Below are 7753 nucleotides of genomic sequence, written 5' to 3'. Positions count from 1 at the left end.
CCCCGGGCGCTGTCCGTGGTGTTTAAGTCAAACAAGGGACCTTGTTTTCTTTTTCTTTTTTAAAAAGATGCTGTTTTAAAAAAATTGATTTTTAGAGAGAGAGCCAAAGGGGGAGGGAGAGAGAGAGGGAGAGGAGGCTTGCTGGGAGCTGTCCGTGGTGTTTAAGTCAAACAAGGGACCTTGTTTTCTTTTTCTTTTTTAAAAAGATGCTGTTTTAAAAAAATTGATTTTTAGAGAGAGAGACAAAGGGGGAGGGAGAGAGAGAGAGAGAGAGAGAGAGAACGATCAATGAGAGAGAAACATCACTTTCGGCTGCCTCCTGCACACCCCACTGGGCCGGAGCCCACAGCCCTGGATGCTGGGCCCACCCCCTGGGCTAGGGACCCCGTTTTCTTGGGAGGGGCCCCCATCCTTTGGTTCCCATTAGAAGGCCGCGGGCACCTTGGCCCACCAGCAGGCCCACGTCCCCCACATCCACCTGACCGGTGCGCCCTGCCGTGTGCCTAAGAGTGTCCTCTCCCCCAGGGCCCTGGGTTCTGGTCTTTCTTCCCGCCCTCCTCCCGAAGATACTTTTACAGATTTCAGAGAGGAAGGGAGAGGGAGAGGGAGAGAAGCCTCAGTGATGAGAGAGAGTCATCGGCCAGCTGCCTCCCGCAGGCCCCACACGAGGCATCTCGAGCCCGAAACCCGGGCCTGTGCCCTGGCCGGAACTGAACCCTGACCTCCTGGTTCACGGGTTGCTGCTCAACCACTGAGCCAGGCCGGCCGGGCAGGTCTGTTTCTCTTTAGTGACTGATACTCAAACACGTTCCCCTGGTGCCCCTGACTTCCCACAGGGAGGGAGGTGGCGGCACAGTCCTGGGTGTGGTCAACCCAACGTCACCCGCAGAGCAGGGTCCCTTCACGCTCGGTGGACGTCCCTGGGCCAGCTCAGGCCTCAGTGAACGGTGAGCAATAGATGCCACCTCTGTATTCACCTCTTTTCCTTATGGAGCTTGAGGTGTGTTGTGGTTGGTCTTTTTTCCCCCTATTGTGCCGACTTCGCAGAGGTAAATATCTAAATCCGGGCCCTTCTCCGCCAGCTGGCACGGTTCTACGCATTGATTTTAAATATCGTCGCCCTTTTTAAAAAATAAAAAAACCAGCGATTGTATTTTTGGAACAGGAATATGTGATTGCAGAACCTGAAAGGGTGCGGTGTGAGGACAGTGAGAGATCCGTGGGGCTCGCTGATGATTTTTTATTTTTTTTTTTCTGGAAAAGTCTATTGGCAACTGCTTGGGATTCCGTGTCCCGTTGGTGCACCGTGGAATGATCCGGAAAATGAGGCCTGTATTTATCACACCTTCCCATCCACACGCGCGTTGCTATCTCTCCTACGTGCACACGTGCCTCTGGTAGGGAAACGTTCTGCAGGGGATCCCGGCCATTCAAAGGAAACAACGCAAAACTACATCACAGATGCTGTGACCATCCAGCCATGCCACCTCACACCGAGGCTCCAGCCAGGCAGGCTCTCCGTCTTATTTATTTTACTTTTAAAATATATTTTTTTTCTACTGATTTCAGACAGGAAGGGAGAGGGAGAGAGAGAGACAGACACATCAGTGATGAAAACCATGGATCGGCTGCCTCCTGCACTCCCCACACTGGGGATCGAGCCCACAACCCAGGCGTGTGCCCTGACCGGGAATCGAACCCTGACCTCCTGGCTGCGACTCAACCCCTGAGCCACTCTGGCCGGCCTTAACGTTCTTTAAAAATCACAATCAACTGGAGGTATATAACACATGAGGGAAAATGTTAGATGTATAATTAGACGAGTCTCGACAAAGGCATGAGCCAGTATACATCCCTTCTCTCCCACAATGCCCTCACCTCTTGGACCTTCCTGCCTGTCTCAGTTCCACACCAGCACTGGCCTAGGTCCTGTCATTGTATATCTGCTGCCTGGTCTGGCCCGGCATCTGAAGGGAATTATGCATCACGTATTAGTTTAATGTCCAGCTTCTTTCCTTCAGTGCAGGAGTGGGGAACGTCCAGCCCATGGACCGTATAAGGCCCCTGAAATCATTTGGTCTGGCCCTGCCAAGGCATTAGGGGTGAGCTAATTATTATTATTATTTTAAATGTATTTTTTATTGTTGATAGTATTGCAGACATGGCCCCTTCAGGGGTGAGTTCCTTAAATGCTTGTCCAAATCGAGCTGGCGAATGTTTAAGTTGATCATTTTGTATGCCCCCCTCCCCCTGCCCCTCCCTCCCGCACCCCGCATGACGCTATGATATCTAAATGGCCCCGTGGCAGGGAAAACGTCCCCCTCCCCTGCTGTCATGTCATGCGGCTGATCCCCAGGCACGCCGGTGCAGATGGCTGGCTGGCTTCCCGCGCTGCTGTGCGGGGGTCCACGGGTAACCCCCCGAGATCGGCCTGGCCCTGCATCTGTTGCTGGGCCTGTCTGATGTCGGCCCGTCAGGAGTGAAACCTCACGTACAGGTCTCTGGATGGACAGATGGTGTCATTTCTCTTGGGTGAAAAAAAAAACCCACCAAAAAAAACAAAACAAAAGCTAGGAATCGAACGGCTGAGTCACAGGGTAGGTGAATGTACAGCGTTATAGGGAACTGCCCACATATCCTCGATTTCCAGAGCAGGGAAGGATTTCTCACGTCCCCAGAAACGCACGGGAATTGTAGCTGCTCCGCAGCCTCTCCCTCCGTCATAACGGATGGGTAATGCCATCTCGCTTTTCCCGGTGACGTGTAAGGATATAAATATATTTCATTTACGTGTTCGCTGCTCATATCTGTTTCTGTTTTAAACCCTCACCAGAGGATTATGGTTTTTCTTTGATGAAAGAGAGAGAAGGGGGAGGGGGGGAGGGATAGAGAGAGAAACATCGACCCACTCGCCCTGCCTGGGGATCGAACCTGCAGCCCGGGTGTGTGCCTTGACCACCGGGAAGCCCCGCTGCAGCCCTGCAGGGCCTGGGGCGATGCTCTCACCACGGAGGCACACCGGCCAGGGCTCACAGCTTCTTTTCGGACACGTAAGACTCTCTTGTTGTTGCGGTAATCCTCACCCGAAGATATTTTTTTTTTCCATTTAGAGAGAGTGGAAAGGAGGGAGGGAGAGAGAGAGAGAGACAACCATGTGAGAGAGAAACATCGGTCAGTTGCCCCCTGCGCACGCCCTGATCCGGGCCAGGGATCGAGCCTGCAACCGAGGTCCGTGCCCTTGACCGGGAATCGAGCCCAAGGCCCTATGTGTGCAGGCCGGCACTCTAACCACTGAGCCCCACAGGCCAGGATGTCCTCCTGTGTTATTGTGTACGGTTCCCAGCATCCATTTTTAAGTGACCAGCCTGCCATCCACTGCTAAATCCCACTTGTTTAAGGCAACAACCTTAGCCCAGCCCAGTCCCACCCCCAAGCTCTCTCTCTCTCTCTCTGCCTTTTTTCTTATATTTTTACTTTCCCTTGTTCCAGCTACCACAGCAGATTGTTACTGCCATAAATGCACTTTAAGGGGTGTTTTTAAAAGGAAATAATTCTTCCATCGGCACCTATTTATTTGCCGTTTCTAGCTTTCCTCCTTTTTTTCAAGGTTCCATCTGACATCCTTCTCCTTTGGGCCGAAGGAACTTCCTAGGACATCCAGGCTCGTGACAAATTCTTGTAGCTTTTCTCTTGTTCTTTTTAAATATGTTTTTATTGATTTTAGAGAGAGCAAGGGAGAGAGAGAGAGAGACAGAAACATCAGTGAGAGAGTAACATGGATCGGCTGCCTCCTGCCCGCCCCACACTGGGGATCGAGCCCACAACCCTGGCCTGTGCCCCGACCAGGATTCAAACCGGTGACCTCTGGGTTCCCTGGATCAACGCTCAACCACTGAGCCACACCAGCCGGGCACAGGGATAGCCTTTTGCTGGAGTCTTTCCATGCAAGCGCCTCTCCGCTGGGCGTCCAGGTGGAGGGCTCCTGCTCTGTCATTGGTATTACAGGGCGTCCGAGACACTGAGTTGAGCCCAGAGATTTTAAAAAAACCCACAAAAACTCACTCCCTGTGTCTTTCCTTCGCCTCCCTCTGCTGCTGGTTAAACATCTCACATGTTTCGGTGCAGCGTTGCCTCAGTAAGTCACTGGCCAGAGAACCCTCATCAGGGAAGGAGCTTGCTTCTCAGGAACCGAACCTGAGACGGACGGTGATAGAAGCCCTGCCCTCGGTCACCTCTGGGGACAAGGGGAGGGGCAGATGGAGTCTGAGGCCCCTCTGATGTGCTGCTTCCCAGTTGGTTGGTGGGTCCACGGCGGTGTTTACTTGTAAGGACTTGTGCTTTCTCTCTAAGATGCGTGCAAATTTGTGGACAGATATATATATTCCCAAATTTCACGCAAGATTTGAATTCTGCGTGGGCATTAACAACAACAACAAAAACAAAAGCCTAATTTCACTTGGTTTACTGAATCAGATTCTAATATCTGTTGCCCTTTGATGTCAATCCCTTCAATTTGATAAGCATCACTGAGGACCAATGATGGCCCAGGAGCAGGGACAGTGAAGACCAATGAAGACCACGGCTTTGCGTCTGTGCCAGCAAAGCCTGGAGGCCATTTACCTGATGTGCTGTTCCATCCATAACCCTATACTGTATCCTTTAGGAATCAATAAAACATTTACAATTTTTAATTATAAACCTGTGTTTTCTATCAAAATTACTTCTTGGTAAATTTTGGGATGTAGATATAGATGTAGATGTAGATATAGATATAGATATAGATTAGATATAGATATATTTTAAAACGTTTCTCAAGGGGCACACTCTTCCATCATAGGATTCTGTTTCCGAGATGTTGTCCTGCCCTGGACAGTTTGGCTCAGTGGACAGAGCACGGCCTGTGCACGGCAGGGTCCCTGGTCCAATTCCAGTTAAGGGCACGCACCTCAGTTGCTGGCTTGATCCCCGTGCGGGAGGCAGCCAATTGCCGTGTCTCCCTCACATGGATGTTCCCCTCTGTCTCTCCCCGTCCCTTCCACTCTCTCTAAAAATTAACGAGAAAACATCCTCGGGTGAGGATTAACAAACAAGCAAACAAAAATGAACAAAAAGTTTTTGTCCTAAGAAATCACTTGGGTGAGTAAACAAAATTACATGCACACGATAGATAAGACGCTAAAACGACACTTAAGGGTAAATCATGATGTCGACCGAAGCTACTGAATGACTGGAGTTCAAGTGACAGCTCTTAGCATCTGGAATCTGTGGAAATAAGGGAGGAACTGAGAGAGGGCAGGAGGGAGGGAGGGAGGGACCTGTGAGCCCTTCACAGGGAAACACTTTGGACATTGACGCGTATAGGGCCCAGACGAGGTCTGAGCGGCTGGTGTAGCCGAGGCACCGGGGGCGGCTGTGTCTGGAGAAGTTTTCCCTCTGACGTCAGCGTTGTCGCTGAATTTATAAAGATAAACATGATTTTCTTATCAGATAATTCGTTTCCATTAAGTCTGTCTTCAAAAGATTTGCTGCAAAAAATCTGTTCCCGGAACCTGTTTCTTTCCATAAGAATATCAGCTGGAGACCGTGCCTTTATTCACATAAAATTATCAGATAGGAGTTTTTCCTCCAGGGGGGGAAAAAAAGCCATCTAAAAAAAAGAAAAGCCATCTAACGGCATGATGATGAGAGTAAGTAATATCTATATTATTTTTTTCTAACTGCCGCTAAATAGCTGTGCGATCCCGGGCCAGCCTCATCTTCCCGGGCAATCTTCTCAAATATGCAGCATAATGATGTGAAGTTTGAAATCGCTCCGAGTGTGAAAACACTTTCTTTTCAACTTGGATGCACTTGGTTTGAGAATCCGCTGTCCGATCGGAATTCCAGAGACGATTTTATTTGAAAGCGGGGGACGATCGCAGAAGGTAGATGAAGGGGGTGCTAGGGATTACGGTTATTATTTCACACCCATCGGACACAAAGCGTGATAGAGCAGCGGTTCTCAACCGTCCTCACGCCGCGGCCCTTGAATACAGCTCCTCGTGCTGTGGGGACCCCCCGACCGTAACATTATTCTCGTGGCGACTTCATCACTGCAGTGTTGCCGCTGTTTTCTGAACCGTCATGTGAATATCATCGGATACGCAGGATGGATTTTCACTGTTACCAATGGAACATCGTGAAAGCATCGCGAGGCATCACAAAAACAATATGCAATTAGAGGTGTGTTTTCCGATGGTCCTAGGCGACCCCTGTGAAAGGGTCGTCCGACCCCCAGGTTGGGAACCACTGAGATAGAGCGAGGTAGGTCAGAACCCTCTGCTGGTGTGTTTGTGAAATTCAAGAAATAATATATTTGTTAGATTTTTATTTTATGTATTGATTTTTGAGAGAGAGAGAGAGAGAGAGAGAGAGAGAGAGACATGAGACACATCTATTGGCTGCCTCTCGCTCGCGCAAACCAGACCAGGACCAGGAACTGAACCTGCGACCCTCCGTTGCAGGGACCGGCGCTCTAACCATTCAGCGAGCACACCGGCCAGGGCCCCCTCTGGCTCTGCCTTTACCTTGAACTTGATCCTTCCCAGATGCAAAATTACGCACAGTTGCGGGAGCACACGTCACTTTACAGGAGTGGACCCTTGGCCTAGTGCATCCCCCCCACATTCAACCTGTTGCCCAGCTTGTGGGGACCCTATTTTTCATGACACAGGCAGCTCCATCACCCCCCCACCCACAAGGACACGGCCTCCCTCCCCTCCACGGCCCCCGACTGCGGATGGGGACGGGGTGGGGGGCTCCAACGCCTGGCGTCCCCCAGTTCAGCCGTTTCAGGCTTTGAGGCTGCACACGAAAATTCCCGTTGAGCCCGGTCCAACGGCACCGGGGGTTCTATGGGCCTGGGGTGCCCCCTGCTGCCTCCCAGGCTCTCTTCACCGCACTTGCTCGATGTCACTCGAGAAACTGAGCCAATGGGAGTTGAGCTGGCAGGCTGTCATCTCTCGGGGGGGACACTGACTTCCTATTGGCACACAAGTCTCTGACATGGTCATATATAAAGTGTCCTAGACGGGGAGTTTCTGGGAGGCGAGGACACAGCTCCTGGCCTTACCAGCGCCCGGGTCCGCCAGACCTGGGACTCGGACGCCTCCGGACACCGAAGAGGGGAGCCCGGACGCCACCTCCTCCCGGGAGAGGGTGAGTATTTCAATCCTCTGGCTCCCCTGCCTTGTCACCCATTCCATTTCACCCAAGGTAATTGCCATCCCCTGCATGAACCTGCAGCCGGGGTAGAAAAAGCCATCAAAGAGCTTGGGCCTTTCCACAGATAACTCACCCGAAGGCCGTCCACCTGTTATCTGACAGCTGGTTTTTCATGCGTGACCGGTCAGTGATGCCCCCTGCAGCGTCCGTGGTTCAGGCGTGACGTCCGTCACTCACAGATCCGAACGTGATGCCTGGCTTATCTGCTCCGTGTGTCTGTTTCTTGGCAAAAAAAAAAAAAAAAGTGCTAGGTAACTTATTGTGGGCAGTTGTAGCGCTGCACGCTCACTGCGTATCTGAACTCTGCGTATTGTGAATTTCCCTGCGCTGCTTAATATGCCGGGAGCACGGCAGCCTGGCCGGGCTCTGACGTGGGATTGTAACACCTAGAGGTGGAAGGAACAGCCAGGTTGCCTGTGAGGTGCACGATGTGGGTGCTGGCTGGTTTTCACAGCGGTTTTTACCTGGAATTCATGGGGGTAAACAGAAC

This window comes from Myotis davidii, unplaced genomic scaffold (assembly GCF_000327345.1).
Source record: "Myotis davidii unplaced genomic scaffold, ASM32734v1 scaffold811, whole genome shotgun sequence".
NCBI classification, from domain to species: domain Eukaryota; kingdom Metazoa; phylum Chordata; class Mammalia; order Chiroptera; family Vespertilionidae; genus Myotis; species Myotis davidii.
Note: the sequence above shows the minus strand (reverse complement) of the source record.